The sequence below is a fragment of the Electrophorus electricus genome, chromosome 13, assembly GCF_041902795.1.
Source record: "Electrophorus electricus isolate QZ-2024a chromosome 13, ASM4190279v1, whole genome shotgun sequence".
NCBI classification, from domain to species: Eukaryota; Metazoa; Chordata; class Actinopteri; order Gymnotiformes; family Gymnotidae; genus Electrophorus; species Electrophorus electricus.
The window spans coordinates 22645242-22665317 of record NC_137509.1 but is presented as its reverse complement, the minus strand read 5'-3'; the positions used below and the strand labels follow the sequence as shown (position 1 = coordinate 22665317).

General features: G+C 36.4%; 23 pseudogenes; all 23 read right to left on the bottom strand.

The window, feature by feature from the left end:
• Positions 1-340: 340 nt before the first annotated feature.
• On the bottom strand, positions 341-459 carry LOC145650905 (5S ribosomal RNA; annotated as a pseudogene).
• Positions 460-1692: 1233 nt separating this feature from the next.
• Positions 1693-1811, bottom strand: LOC145650904 (5S ribosomal RNA; annotated as a pseudogene).
• Positions 1812-2604: 793 nt separating this feature from the next.
• LOC145648427 (5S ribosomal RNA) lies at positions 2605-2723 on the bottom strand (annotated as a pseudogene).
• Positions 2724-3955: 1232 nt separating this feature from the next.
• On the bottom strand, positions 3956-4074 carry LOC145648843 (5S ribosomal RNA; annotated as a pseudogene).
• A 791-nt stretch (positions 4075-4865) lies between these two features.
• Positions 4866-4984, bottom strand: LOC145647641 (5S ribosomal RNA; annotated as a pseudogene).
• Positions 4985-5447: 463 nt separating this feature from the next.
• LOC145647640 (5S ribosomal RNA) lies at positions 5448-5566 on the bottom strand (annotated as a pseudogene).
• Positions 5567-6357: 791 nt separating this feature from the next.
• Positions 6358-6476, bottom strand: LOC145648249 (5S ribosomal RNA; annotated as a pseudogene).
• A 461-nt stretch (positions 6477-6937) lies between these two features.
• On the bottom strand, positions 6938-7056 carry LOC145648335 (5S ribosomal RNA; annotated as a pseudogene).
• Positions 7057-7845: 789 nt separating this feature from the next.
• Positions 7846-7964, bottom strand: LOC145647642 (5S ribosomal RNA; annotated as a pseudogene).
• A 789-nt stretch (positions 7965-8753) lies between these two features.
• On the bottom strand, positions 8754-8872 carry LOC145649729 (5S ribosomal RNA; annotated as a pseudogene).
• A 352-nt stretch (positions 8873-9224) lies between these two features.
• LOC145650844 (5S ribosomal RNA) lies at positions 9225-9343 on the bottom strand (annotated as a pseudogene).
• A 791-nt stretch (positions 9344-10134) lies between these two features.
• LOC145649728 (5S ribosomal RNA) lies at positions 10135-10253 on the bottom strand (annotated as a pseudogene).
• A 352-nt stretch (positions 10254-10605) lies between these two features.
• On the bottom strand, positions 10606-10724 carry LOC145650843 (5S ribosomal RNA; annotated as a pseudogene).
• Positions 10725-11616: 892 nt separating this feature from the next.
• Positions 11617-11735, bottom strand: LOC145650662 (5S ribosomal RNA; annotated as a pseudogene).
• A 790-nt stretch (positions 11736-12525) lies between these two features.
• LOC145650744 (5S ribosomal RNA) lies at positions 12526-12644 on the bottom strand (annotated as a pseudogene).
• A 792-nt stretch (positions 12645-13436) lies between these two features.
• LOC145648730 (5S ribosomal RNA) lies at positions 13437-13555 on the bottom strand (annotated as a pseudogene).
• Positions 13556-14345: 790 nt separating this feature from the next.
• On the bottom strand, positions 14346-14464 carry LOC145650876 (5S ribosomal RNA; annotated as a pseudogene).
• A 793-nt stretch (positions 14465-15257) lies between these two features.
• On the bottom strand, positions 15258-15376 carry LOC145645094 (5S ribosomal RNA; annotated as a pseudogene).
• A 794-nt stretch (positions 15377-16170) lies between these two features.
• On the bottom strand, positions 16171-16289 carry LOC145644346 (5S ribosomal RNA; annotated as a pseudogene).
• Positions 16290-17082: 793 nt separating this feature from the next.
• Positions 17083-17201, bottom strand: LOC145645092 (5S ribosomal RNA; annotated as a pseudogene).
• A 794-nt stretch (positions 17202-17995) lies between these two features.
• On the bottom strand, positions 17996-18114 carry LOC145644345 (5S ribosomal RNA; annotated as a pseudogene).
• A 794-nt stretch (positions 18115-18908) lies between these two features.
• LOC145649013 (5S ribosomal RNA) lies at positions 18909-19027 on the bottom strand (annotated as a pseudogene).
• A 790-nt stretch (positions 19028-19817) lies between these two features.
• LOC145650048 (5S ribosomal RNA) lies at positions 19818-19936 on the bottom strand (annotated as a pseudogene).
• Between the last annotated feature and the right edge of the window lie 140 nt (positions 19937-20076).

Here is a 20076-nt window from a genome sequence, read left to right as displayed (position 1 = left end):
TGCAACAAAAACTTACAGCATCTGCTATTCCCAGGTGCTAACAGATAGTTTTTTTAATTAATCACTGCATTTCACATCCTAGCATGTCATCTTGACAGTAAATTAAAGTGATTCAAGAGAAGCTTACAGCATCTCGTAGTCCAAGGTGCTAACAGGTAGTTTTTGATGAATCACTGCACTTCACATTCAGGCATGTGAGTTGGAGAGTAAATGAAAGTGATGCAAAAAAAACTTACAGCATCGGCTATTCCCCGGTGCTAACAGATAGTTTTTTTTATTAATCACTGCACTTCACATTTGAGCATGTCAGCTTGAAAGTAAATTAAAGTGATGCAAGAAAAGCTTACAGCACCTGGTATTCCTAGGTAGGGTCCCACCTCAGTACTATTGAGGCCCAAATTTGCTTAGCTTCCAAGGTCAGATGAGATTGGGCGTTCTCAAGCTGGTGTGGCCGTAAGCCTTAAACACTTATTCAAATTGCCTAATCATAGCAAATATGATCAAAGACCAATCTGACATTTTTTTTTTTATTAATCCCTGCACTTGACATTCTAGAATGTTATCTTGAATGTAAATTAAATGATGCAATAAAAGCTTACAACATCTGGTATACGGAGGCACTAACAGACAGTTTTTTGATGAATCACTGCACTTCACATTCAGGCATGTGAGTTGGAGAGTAAATGAAAGTGATGCAAAAAAAACTTACAGCATCTGCTATTCCCAGGTGCTAACAGATAGTTTGAGTTAATTATTCACTGCACTTCAAATTTGAACATGATAGCTTGAACATAAATTAAAGGGATGCAATACAATCTTACAGCACCTGCTATTCCCTGGTACTAAAATATTTCTATTTAATCTGTACACTTCACATACAAGCTTGTCAGTTGCAGATTAAAGTAAAGTGATGCAACAAAAATTTATAGCATCTGCTATTCCCAGGTGCTAACAGATAGTTTTTTTAATTAATCACTGCATTTCACATCCTAGCATGTCATCTTGACAGTAAATTAAAGTGATGCAAGAGAAGCTTACAGCATCTCGTAGTCCAAGGTGCTAACAGATAGTTTTTTGATGAATCACTTCACTTCACATTCAGCCATGTGAGTTGGAGAGTAAATGAAAGTGATGCAAAAAAAACCTTACAGCATCTGCTATTCCCAGGTGCTAACAGATAGTTTGAGTTAATTATTCACTGCACTTCAAATTTGAACATGATAGCTTGAACATAAATTAAAGGGATGCAATACAATCTTACAGCACCTGCTATTCCCTGGTATTAAAATATTTCTATTTAATCTGTACACTTCACATACAAGCTTGTCAGTTGCAGATTAAAGTAAAGTGATGCAACAAAAACTTACAGCATCTGCTATTCCCAGGTGCTAACAGATAGTTTTTTTAATTAATCACTGCACTTCACATCCTAGCATGTCATCTTGAAAGTAAATTAAAGTGATGCAAGAGAAGCTTACAGCATCTCGTAGTCCAAGGTGCTAACAGATAGTTTTTTGATGAATCACTGCACTTCACATTCAGGCATGTGAGTTGGAGAGTAAATGAAAGTGATGCAAAAAAAACTTACAGTATCTGCTATTCCCAGGTGCTAACAGATAGTTTTTTTTATTAATCACTGCACTTCACATTTGAGCATGTCAGCTTGAAAGTAAATTAAAGTGATGCAAGAAAAGCTTACAGCACCTGGTATTCCTAGGTAGGGTCCCACCTCAGTACTATTGAGGCCCAAATTTGCTTAGCTTCCAAGGTCAGATGAGATTGGGCGTTCTCAAGCTGGTGTGGCCGTAAGCCTTAAACACTTATTCAAATTGCCTAATCATAGCAAATATGATCAAAGACCAATCTGACATTTTTTTTTTTATTAATCCCTGCACTTGACATTCTAGAATGTTATCTTGAATGTAAATTAAATGATGCAATAAAAGCTTACAACATCTGGTATACGGAGGCACTAACAGACAGTTTTTTGATGAATCACTGCACTTCACATTCAGGCATGTGAGTTCGAGAGTAAATGAAAGTGATGCAAAAAAAACTTACAGCATCTGCTATTCCCAGGTGCTAACAGATAGTTTGAGTTAATTATTCACTGCACTTCAAATTTGAACATGATAGCTTGAACATAAATTAAAGGGATGCAATACAATCTTACAGCACCTGCTATTCCCTGGTACTAAAATATTTCTATTTAATCTGTACACTTCACATACAAGCTTGTCAGTTGCAGATTAAAGTAAAGTGATGCAACAAAAATTTATAGCATCTGCTATTCCCAGGTGCTAACAGATAGTTTTTTTAATTAATCACTGCATTTCACATCCTAGCATGTCATCTTGACAGTAAATTAAAGTGATTCAAGAGAAGCTTACAGCATCTCGTAGTCCAAGGTGCTAACAGATATTTTTTTGATGAATAACTGCACTTCACATTCAGGCATGTGAGTTGGAGAGTAAATGAAAGTGATGCAAAAAAAACTTACAGCATCTGCTATTCCCAGGTGTTAACAGATAGTTTTTTTTATTAATCATTGCACTTCACATTTGAGCATGTCAGCTTGAAAGTAAATTAAAGTGATGCAAGGAAAGCTTACAGCACCTGGTAATCCTAGGTAGGGTCCCACCTCAGTACTATCCAGGCCCAAACTTGCTTAACTTCCAAGGTCAGATGAGATTGGGCGTTCTCAAGCTGGTGTGGCCGTAAGCCTTAAACACTTACTCAAATTGCCTAATCATAGCAAATATGATCAAAGACCAATCTGACAATTTTTTTTATTAATCCCTGCACTTCACATTGTAGAATGTTATCTTGAAAGTAAATTAAATGATGCAATAAAAGTTTACAACATCTGGTATACGGAGGCACTAACAGACAGTTTTTTGATGAATCACTGCACTTCACACTCAGGCATGTGAGTTGGAGAGTAAATGAAAGTGATGCAAAAAAAACGTACAGCATCTGCTATTCCCAGGTGCTAACAGATAGTTTTAGTTAATTATTCACTGCACTTCAAATTTGAACATGATAGCTTGAACATAAATTAAAGGGATGCAATACAATCTTACAGCACCTGCTATTCCCTGGTACTAAAAGATTTCTATTTAATCTGTACACTTCACATACAAGCTTGTCAGTTGCAGATTAAATTAAAGTGATGCAACAAAAACTTACAACATCTGCTATTCCCAGGTGCTAACAGATAGTTTTTTTAATTAATCACTGCATTTCACATCCTAGCATGTCATCTTGACAGTAAATTAAAGTGATGCAAGAGAAGCTTACAGCATCTCGTAGTCCAAGGTGCTAACAGATAGTTTTTTGATGAATCACTTCACTTCACATTCAGCCATGTGAGTTGGAGAGTAAATGAAAGTGATGCAAAAAAAACCTTACAGCATCTGCTATTCCCAGGTGCTAACAGATAGTTTGAGTTAATTATTCACTGCACTTCAAATTTGAACATGATAGCTTGAACATAAATTAAAGGGATGCAATACAATCTTACAGCACCTGCTATTCCCTGGTATTAAAATATTTCTATTTAATCTGTACACTTCACATACAAGCTTGTCAGTTGCAGATTAAAGTAAAGTGATGCAACAAAAACTTACAGCATCTGCTATTCCCAGGTGCTAACAGATAGTTTTTTTAATTAATCACTGCACTTCACATCCTAGCATGTCATCTTGAAAGTAAATTAAAGTGATGCAAGAGAAGCTTACAGCATCTCGTAGTCCAAGGTGCTAACAGATAGTTTTTTGATGAATCACTGCACTTCACATTCAGCCATGTGAGTTGGAGAGTAAATGAAAGTGATGCAAAAAAAAACTTACAGTATCTGCTATTCCCAGGTGCTAACAGATAGTTTTTTTTATTAATCACTGCACTTCACATTTGAGCATGTCAGCTTGAAAGTAAATTAAAGTGATGCAAGAAAAGCTTACAGCACCTGGTATTCCTAGTTAGGGTCCCACCTCAGTACTATCCAGGCCCAAACTTGCTTAGCTTCCAAGGTCAGATGAGATTGGGCGTTCTCAAGCTGGCGTGGCCGTAAGCCTTAAACGCTTACTCAAATTGCCTAATCATAGCAAATAGGATCAAAAACCAATCTGACAAATTTTTTTTTTAATCCCTGCACTTGATATTCTAGAATGTTATCTTGAATGTAAATTAAATGATGCAATAAAAGCTTACAACATCTGGTATACAGAGGCACTAACAGACAGTTTTTTGATGAATCACTGCACTTCACATTCAGGCATGTGAGTTCGAGAGTACATGAAAGTGATGCAAAAAAAACTTACAGCATCTGCTATTCCCAGGTGCTAACAGATAGTTTGAGTTAATTATTCACTGCACTTCAAATTTGAACATGATAGCTTGAACATAAATTAAAGGGATGCAATACAATCTTACAGCACCTGCTATTCCCTGGTACTAAAAGATTTCTATTTAATCTGTACACTTCACATACAAGCTTGTCAGTTGCAGATTAAATTAAAGTGATGCAACAAAAATTTACAGCATCTGCTATTCCCAGGTGCTAACAGATAGTTTTTTTAATTAATCACTGCATTTCACATCCTAGCATGTCATCTTGACAGTAAATTAAAGTGATGCAAGAGAAGCTTACAGCATCTCGTAGTCCAAGGTGCTAACAGATAGTTTTTTGATGAATCACTGCACTTCACATTCAGGCATGTGAGTTGGAGAGTAAATGAAAGTGATGCAAAAAAAACTTACAGCATCTGCTATTCCCAGGTGCTAACAGATAGTTTTTTTTATTAATCACTGCAATTCACATTTGAGCATGTCAGCTTGAAAGTAAATTAAAGTGATGCAAGAAAAGCTTACAGCACCTGGTATTCCTAGGTAGGGTCCCACCTCAGTACTATCCAGGCCCAAACTTGCTTAGCTTCCAAGGTCAGATGAGATTGGGCGTTCTCAAGCTGGCGTGGCCGTAAGCCTTAAACACTTACTCAAATTGCCTAATCATAGCAAATATGATCAAAGACCAATCTGACAAATTTTTTTTTAATCCCTGCACTTGACATTCTAGAATGTTATCTTGAATGTAAATTAAATGATGCAATAGAAGCTTACAACATCTGGTATACAGAGGCACTAACAGACAGTTTTTTGATGAATCACTGCACTTCACATTCAGGCATGTGAGTTGGAGAGTAAATGAAAGTGATGCAAAAAAAAAACGTACAGCATCTGCTATTCCCAGGTGCTAACAGATAGTTTTTTGATGAATCACTGCACTTCACATTCAGGCATGTGAGTTGGAGAGTAAATGAAAGTGATGCAAAAAAAACTTACAGCATCTGCTATTCCCAGGTGCTAACAGATAGTTTTTTTTATTAATCACTGCAATTCACATTTGAGCATGTCAGCTTGAAAGTAAATTAAAGTGATGCAAGAAAAGCTTACAGCACCTGGTATTCCTAGGTAGGGTCCCACCTCAGTACTATCCAGGCCCAAACTTGCTTAGCTTCCAAGGTCAGATGAGATTGGGCGTTCTCAAGCTGGCGTGGCCGTAAGCCTTAAACACTTACTCAAATTGCCTAATCATAGCAAATAGGATCAAAAACCAATCTGACAAATTTTTTTTTTAATCCCTGCACTTGATATTCTAGAATGTTATCTTGAATGTAAATTAAATGATGCAATAAAAGCTTACAACATCTGGTATACAGAGGCACTAACAGACAGTTTTTTGATGAATCACTGCACTTCACATTCAGGCATGTGAGTTCGAGAGTACATGAAAGTGATGCAAAAAAAACTTACAGCATCTGCTATTCCCAGGTGCTAACAGATAGTTTGAGTTAATTATTCACTGCACTTCAAATTTGAACATGATAGCTTGAACATAAATTAAAGGGATGCAATACAATCTTACAGCACCTGCTATTCCCTGGTACTAAAAGATTTCTATTTAATCTGTACACTTCACATACAAGCTTGTCAGTTGCAGATTAAATTAAAGTGATGCAACAAAAATTTACAGCATCTGCTATTCCCAGGTGCTAACAGATAGTTTTTTTAATTAATCACTGCATTTCACATCCTAGCATGTCATCTTGACAGTAAATTAAAGTGATGCAAGAGAAGCTTACAGCATCTCGTAGTCCAAGGTGCTAACAGATAGTTTTTTGATGAATCACTGCACTTCACATTCAGGCATGTGAGTTGGAGAGTAAATGAAAGTGATGCAAAAAAAACTTACAGCATCTGCTATTCCCAGGTGCTAACAGATAGTTTTTTTTATTAATCACTGCAATTCACATTTGAGCATGTCAGCTTGAAAGTAAATTAAAGTGATGCAAGAAAAGCTTACAGCACCTGGTATTCCTAGGTAGGGTCCCACCTCAGTACTATCCAGGCCCAAACTTGCTTAGCTTCCAAGGACAGATGAGATTGGGCGTTCTCAAGCTGGCATGGCCGTAAGCCTTAAACACTTACTCAAATTGCCTAATCATAGCAAATATGATCAAAGACCAATCTGACAAATTTTTTTTTAATCCCTGCACTTGACATTCTAGAATGTTATCTTGAATGTAAATTAAATGATGCAATAAAAGCTTACAACATCTGGTATACAGAGGCACTAACAGACAGTTTTTTGATGAATCACTGCACTTCACATTCAGGCATGTGAGTTGGAGAGTAAATGAAAGTGATGCAAAAAAAAACGTACAGCATCTGCTATTCCCAGGTGCTAACAGATAGTTTTTTGATGAATCACTGCACTTCACTTCAGGCATGTGAGTTGGAGAGTAAATGAAAGTGATGCAAAAAAAACTTACAGCATCTGCTATTCCCAGGTGCTAACAGATAGTTTTTTTTATTAATCACTGCAATTCACATTTGAGCATGTCAGCTTGAAAGTAAATTAAAGTGATGCAAGAAAAGCTTACAGCACCTGGTATTCCTAGGTAGGGTCCCACCTCAGTACTTTCCAGGCCCAAACTTGCTTAGCTTCCAAGGTCAGATGAGATTGGGCGTTCTCAAGCTGGCGTGGCCGTAAGCCTTAAACACTTACTCAAATTGCCTAATCATAGCAAATATGATCAAAGACCAATCTGACAAATTTTTTTTTTAATCCCTGCACTTGACATTCTAGAATGTTATCTTGAATGTAAATTAAATGATGCAATAAAAGCTTACAACATCTGGTATACAGAGGCACTAACAGACAGTTTTTTGATGAATCACTGCACTTCACATTCAGGCATGTGAGTTCGAGAGTAAATGAAAGTGATGCAAAAAAAACTTACAGCATCTGCTACTCCCAGGTGCTAACAGATAGTTTGAGTTAATTATTCACTGCACTTCAAATTTGAACATGATAGCTTGAACATAAATTAAAGGGATGCAATACAATCTTACAGCACCTGCTATTCCCTGGTACTAAAAGATTTCTATTTAATCTGTACACTTCACATACAAGCTTGTCAGTTGCAGATTAAATTAAAGTGATGCAACAAAAACTTACAGCATCTGCTATTCCCTGGTGCTAACAGATAGTTTTTTTAATTAATCACTGCATTTCACATCCTAACATGTCATCTTGACAGTAAATTAAAGTGATGCAAGAGAAGCTTACAGCATCTCGTAGTCCAAGGTGCTAACAGATAGTTTTTTGATGAATCACTGCACTTCACTTCAGGCATGTGAGTTGGAGAGTAAATGAAAGTGATGCAAAAAAAACTTACAGCATCTGCTATTCCCAGGTGCTAACAGATAGTTTTTTTATTAATCACTGCACTTCACATTTGAGCATGTCAGCTTGAAAGTAAATTAAAGTGATGCAAGAAAAGCTTACAGCACCTGGTATTCCTAGGTAGGGTCCCACCTCAGTACTATCCAGGCCCAAACTTGCTTTGCTTCCAAGGTCAGATGAGATTGGGCGTTCTCAAGCTGGTGTGGCCGTAAGCCTTAAACACTTACTCAAATTGCCTAATCATAGCAAATATGATCAAAGACCAATCTGACAAATTTTTTTTTAATCCCTGCACTTGACATTCTAGAATGTTATCTTGAATGTAAATTAAATGATGCAATAAAAGCTTACAACATCTGGTATACAGAGGCACTAACAGACAGTTTTTTGATGAATCACTGCACTTCACATTCAGGCATGTGAGTTCGAGAGTAAATGAAAGTGATGCAAAAAAAACTTACAGCATCTGCTACTCCCAGGTGCTAACAGATAGTTTGAGTTAATTATTCACTGCACTTCAAATTTGAACATGATAGCTTGAACATAAATTAAAGGGATGCAATACAATCTTACAGCACCTGCTATTCCCTGGTACTAAAAGATTTCTATTTAATCTGTACACTTCACATACAAGCTTGTCAGCTGCAGATTAAATTAAAGTGATGCAACAAAAACTTACAGCATCTGCTATTCCCTGGTGCTAACAGATAGTTTTTTTAATTAATCACTGCATTTCACATCCTAACATGTCATCTTGACAGTAAATTAAAGTGATGCAAGAGAAGCTTACAGCATCTCGTAGTCCAAGGTGCTAACAGATAGTTTTTTGATGAATCACTGCACTTCACTTCAGGCATGTGAGTTGGAGAGTAAATGAAAGTGATGCAAAAAAAACTTACAGCATCTGCTATTCCCAGGTGCTAACAGATAGTTTTTTTTATTAATCACTGCACTTCACATTTGAGCATGTCAGCTTGAAAGTAAATTAAAGTGATGCAAGAAAAGCTTACAGCACCTGGTATTCCTAGGTAGGGTCCCACCTCAGTACTATCCAGGCCCAAACTTGCTTTGCTTCCAAGGTCAGATGAGATTGGCCGTTCTCAAGCTGGTGTGGCCGTAAGCCTTAAACACTTACTCAAATTGCCTAATCATAGCAAATATGATCAAAGACCAATCTGACAATTTTTTTTATTAATCCCTGCACTTGACATTCTAGAATGTTATCTTGAATGTAAATTAAATGATGCAATAAAAGCTTACAACATCTGGTATACGGAGGCACTAACAGACAGTTTTTTGATGAATCACTGCACTTCACATTCAGGCATGTGAGTTGGAGAGTAAATGAAAGTGATGCAAAAAAAACTTACAGCATCTGCTATTCCCAGGTGCTAACAGATAGTTTTTTTTATTAATCACTGCAATTCACATTTGAGCATGTCAGCTTGAAAGTAAATTAAAGTGATGCAAGAAAAGCTTACAGCAACTCGTATTCCTAGGTAGGGTCCCACCTCAGTACTATCCAGGCCCAAACTTGCTTAGCTTCCAAGGTCAGATGAGATTGGGGGTTCTCAAGCTGGTGTGGCCGTAAGCCTTAAACACTTACTCAAATTGCCTAATCATAGCAAATATGATCAAAGACCAATCTGACAATTTTTTTTTTTAATCCCTGCACTTGACATTCTAGAATGTTATCTTGAATGTAAATTAAATGATTTAATAAAAGCTTACAACATCTGGTATACAGAGGCACTAACAGACAGTTTTTTGATGAATCACTGCACTTCACATTCAGGCATGTGAGTTGGAGAGTAAATGAAAGTGATGCAAAAAAAAACTTACAGCATCTGCTATTCCCAGGTGCTAACAGATAGTTTGAGTTAATTATTCACTGCACTTCAAATTTGAACATGATAGCTTGAACATAAATTAAAGGGATGCAATACAATCTTACAGCACCTGCTATTCCCTGGTACTAAAAGATTTCTATTTAATCTGTACACTTCACATACAAGCTTGTCAGCTGCAGATTAAATTAAAGTGATGCAACAAAAACTTACAGCATCTGCTATTCCCTGGTGCTAACAGATAGTTTTTTTAATTAATCACTGCATTTCACATCCTAACATGTCATCTTGACAGTAAATTAAAGTGATGCAAGAGAAGCTTACAGCATCTCGTAGTCCAAGGTGCTAACAGATAGTTTTTTGATGAATCACTGCACTTCACTTCAGGCATGTGAGTTGGAGAGTAAATGAAAGTGATGCAAAAAAAACTTACAGCATCTGCTATTCCCAGGTGCTAACAGATAGTTTTTTTTATTAATCACTGCACTTCACATTTGAGCATGTCAGCTTGAAAGTAAATTAAAGTGATGCAAGAAAAGCTTACAGCACCTGGTATTCCTAGGTAGGGTCCCACCTCAGTACTATCCAGGCCCAAACTTGCTTTGCTTCCAAGGTCAGATGAGATTGGCCGTTCTCAAGCTGGTGTGGCCGTAAGCCTTAAACACTTACTCAAATTGCCTAATCATAGCAAATATGATCAAAGACCAATCTGACAATTTTTTTTATTAATCCCTGCACTTGACATTCTAGAATGTTATCTTGAATGTAAATTAAATGATGCAATAAAAGCTTACAACATCTGGTATACGGAGGCACTAACAGACAGTTTTTTGATGAATCACTGCACTTCACATTCAGGCATGTGAGTTGGAGAGTAAATGAAAGTGATGCAAAAAAAACTTACAGCATCTGCTATTCCCAGGTGCTAACAGATAGTTTTTTTTATTAATCACTGCAATTCACATTTGAGCATGTCAGCTTGAAAGTAAATTAAAGTGATGCAAGAAAAGCTTACAGCAACTCGTATTCCTAGGTAGGGTCCCACCTCAGTACTATCCAGGCCCAAACTTGCTTAGCTTCCAAGGTCAGATGAGATTGGGGGTTCTCAAGCTGGTGTGGCCGTAAGCCTTAAACACTTACTCAAATTGCCTAATCATAGCAAATATGATCAAAGACCAATCTGACAATTTTTTTTTTTAATCCCTGCACTTGACATTCTAGAATGTTATCTTGAATGTAAATTAAATGATTTAATAAAAGCTTACAACATCTGGTATACAGAGGCACTAACAGACAGTTTTTTGATGAATCACTGCACTTCACATTCAGGCATGTGAGTTGGAGAGTAAATGAAAGTGATGCAAAAAAAAACTTACAGCATCTGCTATTCCCAGGTGCTAACAGATAGTTTGAGTTAATTATTCACTGCACTTCAAATTTGAACATGATAGCTTGAACATAAATTAAAGGGATGCAATACAATCTTACAGCACCTGCTATTCCCTGGTACTAAAAGATTTCTATTTAATCTGTACACTTCACATACAAGCTTGTCAGTTGCAGATTAAATTAAAGTGATGCAACAAAAACTTACAGCATCTGCTATTCCCAGGTGCTAACAGATAGTTTTTTTAATTAATCACTGCATTTCACATCCTAGCATGTCATCTTGACAGTAAATTAAAGTGATGCAAGAGAAGCTTACAGCATCTCGTAGTCCAAGGTGCTAACAGATGAATCACTGCACTTCACATTCAGGCATGTGAGTTGGAGAGTAAATGAAAGTGATGCAAAAAAAAACGTACAGCATCTGCTATTCCCAGGTGCTAACAGATAGTTTTTTGATGAATCACTGCACTTCACATTCAGGCATGTGAGTTGGAGAGTAAATGAAAGTGATGCAAAAAAAACTTACAGCATCGGCTATTCCCAGGTGCTAACAGATAGTTTTTTTTATTAATCACTGCACTTCACATTTGAACATGTCAGCTTGAAAGTAAATTAAAGTGATGCAAGAAAAGCTTACAGCACCTGGTATTCCTAGGTAGGGTCCCACCTCAGTACTATCCAGGCCCAAACTTGCTTAGCTTCCAAGGTCAGATGAGATTGGGATTTCTCAAGGTGGTGTGGCCGTAAGTCTTATACGCTTACTCAAATTGCCTAATCATAGCAAATATGATCAAAGACCAATCTGACAAATTTTTTTTTAATCCCTGCACTTGACATTCTAGAATGTTATCTTGAATGTAAATTAAATGATGCAATAAAAGCTTACAACATCTGGTATACAGAGGCACTAACAGACAGTTTTTTGATGAATCACTGCACTTCACATTCAGGCATGTGAGTTCGAGAGTAAATGAAAGTGATGCAAAAAAAACTTACAGCATCTGCTACTCCCAGGTGCTAACAGATAGTTTGAGTTAATTATTCACTGCACTTCAAATTTGAACATGATAGCTTGAACATAAATTAAAGGGATGCAATACAATCTTACAGCACCTGCTATTCCCTGGTACTAAAAGATTTCTAGTTAATCTGTAGACTTCACATACAAGCATGTCAGTTGCAGATTAAATTAAAGTGATGCAACAAAAACTTACAGCATCTGCTATTCCCAGGTGCTAACAGATAGTTTTTTTAATTAATCACTACATTTCACATCCTAGCATGTCATCTTAAAAGTAAATTAAAGTGATGCCAGAGAAGCTTACAGCATCTCGTAGTCCAAGCTGCTAACAGATAGTTTTTTGATGAATCACTGCACTTCACATTCAGGCATGTGAGTTGGAGAGTAAATGAAAGTGATGCAAAAAAAACTTACAGCATATGCTATTCCCAGGTGCTAACAGATAGTTTTTTTTATTAATCACTGCACTTCACATTTGAGCATGTCAGCTTGAAAGTAAATTAAAGTGATGCAAGAAAAGCTTACAGCACCTGGTATTCCTAGGTAGGGTCCCACCTTAGGACTATCCAGGCCCAAACTTGCTTAGCTTCCAAGGTCAGATGAGATTGGGCATTCTCAAGCTGGTGTGGACGTAAGCCTTAAACACTTACTCAAATTGCCTAATCATAGCAAATATGATCAAAGACCAATCTGACAATTTTTTTTATTAATCCCTGCACTTGCCATTCTAGAATGTTATCTTGAAAGTAAATTAAATGATTCAATAACAGCTTACAAAATCTGGTATACGGAGGCACTACCAGACAGTTTTTTTATTAATCACTGCACTTCACATTCAAGCATGTCAGTTGGAGAGTAAATTAAAGTGATGCAATAAAAACTTACAGCATCTGCTATTCCCAGGTGCTAGCAGATAGTTTGATTTAATTATTCACTGCACTTCAAATTTGAACATGATAGCTTGAACATAAATTAAAGGGATGCAATAAAATCTTACAGCACCTGCTATTCCCTGGTACTAAAAGATTACTATTTAATCTGTACACTTCACATACAAGCATGTCAGTTGCAGATTAAATTAAAGTGATGCAACAAAAACTTACAACATCTGCTATTCCCAGGTGCTAACAGATAGTTTTTTTTAATTAATCACTGCACTTCACATCCTAGCATGTCATCTTAAAAGTAAATTAAAGTGATGCAAGAGAAGCTTACAGCATCTCGTAGTCCAAGCTGCTAACAGATAGTTTTTTGATGAATCACTGCACTTCACATTCAGGCATGTGAGTTGGAGAGTAAATGAAAGTGATGCAAAAAAAACTTACAGCATATGCTATTCCCAGGTGCTAACAGATAGTTTTTTTTATTAATCACTGCACTTCACATTTGAGCATTTCAGCTTGTAAGTATATTAAAGTGATGCAAGAAAAGCTAACAGCACCTGGTATTCCTAGGTAGGGTCCCACCTTAGTACTATCCAGGCCCAAACTTGCTTAGCTTCCAAGGTCAGATGAGATTGGGCGTTCTCAAACTGGTGTGGCCGTAAGCCTTAAACACTTACTCAAATTGCCTAATCATAGTAAATATGATCAAAGACCAATCTGACAATTCTTTTTATTAATCCCTGCACTTGACATTGTAGAATGTTATCTTGAAAGTAAATTAAATTATGCAATAAAAGCTTACAACATCTGGTATACGGAGGCACTAACAGACAGTTTTTTTATTAATCACTGCACTTCACATTCAAGCATGTCAGTTGGAGAGTAAATTAAAGTGATGCAATAAAAACTTACAGCATCTGCTATTCCCAGGTGCTAGCAGATAGTTTGATTTAATTATTCACTGCACTTCAAATTTGAACATGATAGCTTGAACATAAATTAAAGGGATGCAATACAATCTTACAGCACCTGCTATTCCCTGGTACTAAAATGTTTCTATTTAATCTGTACACTTCACATACAAGCTTGTCAATTGCAGATTAAATTAAAGTGATGCAACAAAAATTTACAGCATCTGCTATTCCCAGGTGCTAACAGATAGTTTTTTTAATTAATCACTGCATTTCACATCCTAGCATGTCATCTTGACAGTAAATTAAAGTGATGCAAGATAAGCTTACAGAATCTCGTAGTCCAAGGTGCTAACAGATAGTTTTTTGATGAATCACTGCACTTCACATTCAGGCATGTGAGTTGGAGAGTAAATGAAAGTGATGCAAAAAATCTTACACCATCTGCTATTCCCAGGTGCTAACAGATGGTTTTTTTTATTAATCACTGCACTTCACATTTGAGCATGTCATCTTGAAAGTAAATTAAAGTGATGCAAGAAAAGCTTACAGCACCTGGTATTCCTAGGTAGGGTCCCACCTTATTACTATGCAGGCCCAAACTTGCTTAGCTTCCAAGGTCACATGAGATTGGGCGTTCTCAAGCTGGTGTGGCCGTAAGCCTTAAACACGTACTCAAATTGCCTAATCATAGTAAATATGATCAAAGACCAATCTGACAATTCTTTTTATTAATCCCTGCACTTGACATTGTAGAATGTTATCTTGAAAGTAAATTAAATGATGCAATAAAAGCTTACAACATCTGGTATACAGAGGCACTAACAGACAGTTTTTTTTTATTAATCACTGCTCTTCACATTCAAGCATGTCAGTTGGAGAGTAAATTAAAGTGATGCAATAAAAACTTACAGCATCTGCTATTCCTAGGTGCTAGCAGATAGTTTGATTTAATTATTCACTGCACTTCAAATTTGAACATGATAGCTTGAACATAAATTAAAGGGATGCAATAAAATCTTACAGCACCTGCTATTCCCTGGTACTAAAAGATTTCTATTTAATCTGTACACTTCACATACAAGCATGTCAGTTGCAGATTAAATTAAAGTGATGCAACAAAAATTTACAGCATCTGCTATTCCCAGGTGCTAACAGATAGTTTTTTTAATTAATCACTGCATTTCACATCCTAGCATGTCATCTTAAAAGTAAATTAAAGTGATGCAAGAGAAGCTTACAGCATCTCGTAGTCCAAGCTGCTAACAGATAGTTTTTGGATGAATCACTGCACTTCACATTCAGGCATGTGAGTTGGAGAGTAAGTGAAAGTGATGCAAAAAAAACTTACAGCATTTGCTATTCCCATGTGCTAACAGATAGTTTTTTTTATTAATCACTGCACTTCACATTTGAGCATGTCAGCTTGAAAGTAAATTAAAGTGATGCAAGAAAAGCTTACAGCACCTGGAATTCCTAGGTAGGGTCCCACCTCAGTACTATCCAGGCCCAAAGTTGTTCAGCTTCCAAGGTCAGATGAGATTGGACGTTCTCAAGCTGGTGTGGCCGTAAGTCTTAAACACTTACTCAAATTGCCTAATCATAGCAATTATGATCAAAGACCAATCTGACAATTTTTTTTTATTAATCCCTGCACTTGACATTGTAGAATGTTATCTTGAAAGTAAATTAAATGATGCAATAAAAGCTTACAACATCTGGTATACAGAGGCACTAACAGACAGTTTTTTTTTATTAATCACTGCACTTCACATTCAAGCATGTCAGTTGGAGAGTAAATTAAAGTGATGCAATAAAAACTTACAGCATCTGCTATTCCCAGGTGCTAGCAGATAGTTTGATTTAATTATTCACTGCACTTCAAATTTGAACATGATAGCTTGAACATAAATTAAAGGGATGCAATAAAATCTTACAGCACCTGCTATTCCCTGGTACTAAAAGATTTCTATTTAATCTGTACACTTCACATACAAGCATGTCAGTTGCAGATTAAATTAAAGTGATGCAACAAAAACTTACAGCATCTGCTATTCCCAGGTGCTAACAGATAGTTTTTTTAATTAATCACTGCATTTCACATCCTAGCATGTCATCTTGACAGTAAATTAAAGTGATGCAAGATAAGCTTACAGCATCTCGTAGTCCAAGCTGCTAACAGATAGTTTTTTGATGAATCACTGCACTTCACATTCAGGCATGTGAGTTGGAGAGTAAATGAAAGTGATGCAAAAAAAACTTACAGCATCTGCTATTCCCATGTGCTAACAGATAGTTTTTTTTATTAATCACTGCACTTCACATTTGAGCATGTCATCTTGAAAGTAAATTAAAGTGATGCAAGAAAAGCTTACAGCACCTGGAATTCCTAGGTAGGGTCCCACCTCAGTACTATCCAGGCCCAAAGTTGTTCAGCTTCCAAGGTCAGATGAGATTGGGCGTTCTCAAGCTGGTGTGGCCGTAAGTCTTAAACACTTACTCAAATTGCCTAATCATAGCAAATATGATCAAAGACCAATCTGACAATTTTTTTTATTAATCCCTGCACTTGACATTGTAGAATGTTATCTTGAAAGTAAATTAAATGATGCAATAAAAGCTTACAACATCTGGTATACAGAGGCACTAACAGACAGTTTTTTTTTATTAATCACTGCACTTCACATTCAAGCATGTCAGTTGGAGAGTAAATTAAAGTGATGCAATAAAAACTTACAGCATCTGCTATTCCTAGGTGCTAGCAGATAGTTTGATTTAATTATTCACTGCACTTCAAATTTGAACATGATAGCTTGAACATAAATTAAAGGGATGCAATACAATCTTACAGCACCTGCTATTCCCTGGTACTAAAAGATTTCTATTTAATCTGTACACTTCACATACAAGCATGTCAGTTGCAGATTAAATTAAAGTGATGCAACAAAAATTTACAGCATCTGCTATTCCCAGGTGCTAACAGATAGTTTTTTTAATTAATCACTGCATTTCACATCCTAGCATGTCATCTTAAAAGTAAATTAAAGTGATGCAAGAGAAGCTTACAGCATCTCGTAGTCCAAGCTGCTAACAGATAGTTTTTGGATGAATCACTGCACTTCACATTCAGGCATGTGAGTTGGAGAGTAAGTGAAAGTGATGCAAAAAAAACTTACAGCATTTGCTATTCCCATGTGCTAACAGATAGTTTTTTTTATTAATCACTGCACTTCACATTTGAGCATGTCAGCTTGAAAGTAAATTAAAGTGATGCAAGAAAAGCTTACAGCACCTGGAATTCCTAGGTAGGGTCCCACCTCAGTACTATCCAGGCCCAAAGTTGTTCAGCTTCCAAGGTCAGATGAGATTGGACGTTCTCAAGCTGGTGTGGCCGTAAGTCTTAAACACTTACTCAAATTGCCTAATCATAGCAATTATGATCAAAGACCAATCTGACAATTTTTTTTTATTAATCCCTGCACTTGACATTGTAGAATGTTATCTTGAAAGTAAATTAAATGATGCAATAAAAGCTTACAACATCTGGTATACAGAGGCACTAACAGACAGTTTTTTTTTATTAATCACTGCACTTCACATTCAAGCATGTCAGTTGGAGAGTAAATTAAAGTGATGCAATAAAAACTTACAGCATCTGCTATTCCCAGGTGCTAGCAGATAGTTTGATTTAATTATTCACTGCACTTCAAATTTGAACATGATAGCTTGAACATAAATTAAAGGGATGCAATAAAATCTTACAGCACCTGCTATTCCCTGGTACTAAAAGATTTCTATTTAATCTGTACACTTCACATACAAGCATGTCAGTTGCAGATTAAATTAAAGTGATGCAACAAAAACTTACAGCATCTGCTATTCCCAGGTGCTAACAGATAGTTTTTTTAATTAATCACTGCATTTCACATCCTAGCATGTCATCTTGACAGTAAATTAAAGTGATGCAAGATAAGCTTACAGCATCTCGTAGTCCAAGCTGCTAACAGATAGTTTTTTGATGAATCACTGCACTTCACATTCAGGCATGTGAGTTGGAGAGTAAATGAAAGTGATGCAAAAAAAACTTACAGCATCTGCTATTCCCATGTGCTAACAGATAGTTTTTTTTATTAATCACTGCACTTCACATTTGAGCATGTCATCTTGAAAGTAAATTAAAGTGATGCAAGAAAAGCTTACAGCACCTGGAATTCCTAGGTAGGGTCCCACCTCAGTACTATCCAGGCCCAAAGTTGTTCAGCTTCCAAGGTCAGATGAGATTGGGCGTTCTCAAGCTGGTGTGGCCGTAAGTCTTAAACACTTACTCAAATTGCCTAATCATAGCAAATATGATCAAAGACCAATCTGACAATTTTTTTTATTAATCCCTGCACTTGACATTGTAGAATGTTATCTTGAAAGTAAATTAAATGATGCAATAAAAGCTTACAACATCTGGTATACAGAGGCACTAACAGACAGTTTTTTTTTATTAATCACTGCACTTCACATTCAAGCATGTCAGTTGGAGAGTAAATTAAAGTGATGCAATAAAAACTTACAGCATCTGCTATTCCTAGGTGCTAGCAGATAGTTTGATTTAATTATTCACTGCACTTCAAATTTGAACATGATAGCTTGAACATAAATTAAAGGGATGCAATAAAATCTTACAGCACCTGCTATTCCCTGGTACTAAAAGATTTCTATTTAATCTGTACACTTCACATACAAGCATGTCAGTTGCAGATTAAATTAAAGTGATGCAACAAAAACTTACAGCATCTGCTATTCCCAGGTGCTAACAGATAGTTTTTTTTAATTAATCACTGCACTTCACATCCTAGCATGTCATCTTAAAAGTAAATTAAAGTGATGCAAGAGAAGCTTACAGCATCTCGTAGTCCAAGCTGCTAACAGATAGTTTTTTGATGAATCACTGCACTTCACATTCAGGCATGTGAGTTGGAGAGTAAATGAAAGTGATGCAAAAAAAACTTACAGCATATGCTATTCCCAGGTGCTAACAGATAGTTTTTTTTATTAATCACTGCACTTCACATTTGAGCATGTCAGCTTGTAAGTATATTAAAGTGATGCAAGAAAAGCTTACAGCACCTGGTATTCCTAGGTAGGGTCCCACCTTAGTACTATCCAGGCCCAAACTTGCTTAGCTTCCAAGGTCAGATGAGATTGGGCGTTCTTAAACTGGTGTGGCCGTAAGCCTTAAACACTTACTCAAATTGCCTAATCATAGTAAATATGATCAAAGACCAATCTGACAATTCTTTTTATTAATCCCTGCACTTGACATTGTAGAATGTTATCTTGAAAGTAAATTAAATGATGCAATAAAAGCTTACAACATCTGGTATACGGAGGCACTAACAGACAGTTTTTTTATTAATCACTGCACTTCACATTCAAGCATGTCAGTTGGAGAGTAAATTAAAGTGATGCAATAAAAACTTACAGCATCTGCTATTCCCAGGTGCTAGCAGATAGTTTGATTTAATTATTCACTGCACTTCAAATTTGAACATGATAGCTTGAACATAAATTAAAGGGATGCAATACAATCTTACAGCACCTGCTATTCCTTGGTACTAAAATGTTTCTATTTAATCTGTACACTTCACATACAAGCTTGTCAATTGCAGATTAAATTAAAGTGATGCAACAAAAATTTACAGCATCTGCTATTCCCAGGTGCTAACAGATAGTTTTTTTAATTAATCACTGCATTTCACATCCTAGCATGTCATCTTGACAGTAAATTAAAGTGATGCAAGATAAGCTTACAGAATCTCGTAGTCCAAGGTGCTAACAGATAGTTTTTTGATGAATCACTGCACTTCACATTCAGGCATGTGAGTTGGAGAGTAAATGAAAGTGATGGAAAAAATCTTACACCATCTGCTATTCCCAGGTGCTAACAGATAGTTTTTTTTATTAATCACTGCACTTCACATTTGAGCATGTCATCTTGAAAGTAAATTAAAGTGATGCAAGAAAAGCTTTCAGCACCTGGTATTCCTAGATAGGGTCCCACCTTAGTACTATCCAGGCCCAAACTTACTTAGCTTCCAAGGTCAGATGAGATTGGGCGTTCTCAAGCTGGTGTGGCCGTAAGCCTTAAAAGCTTCCTCAAATTGCCTAATCATAGCAAATATGATCAAAGACCAATCTGACAATTTTTTTTATTAATCCCTGCACTTGACATTCTAGAATGTTATCTTGAAAGTAAATTAAATGATGCAATAAAATCTTACAA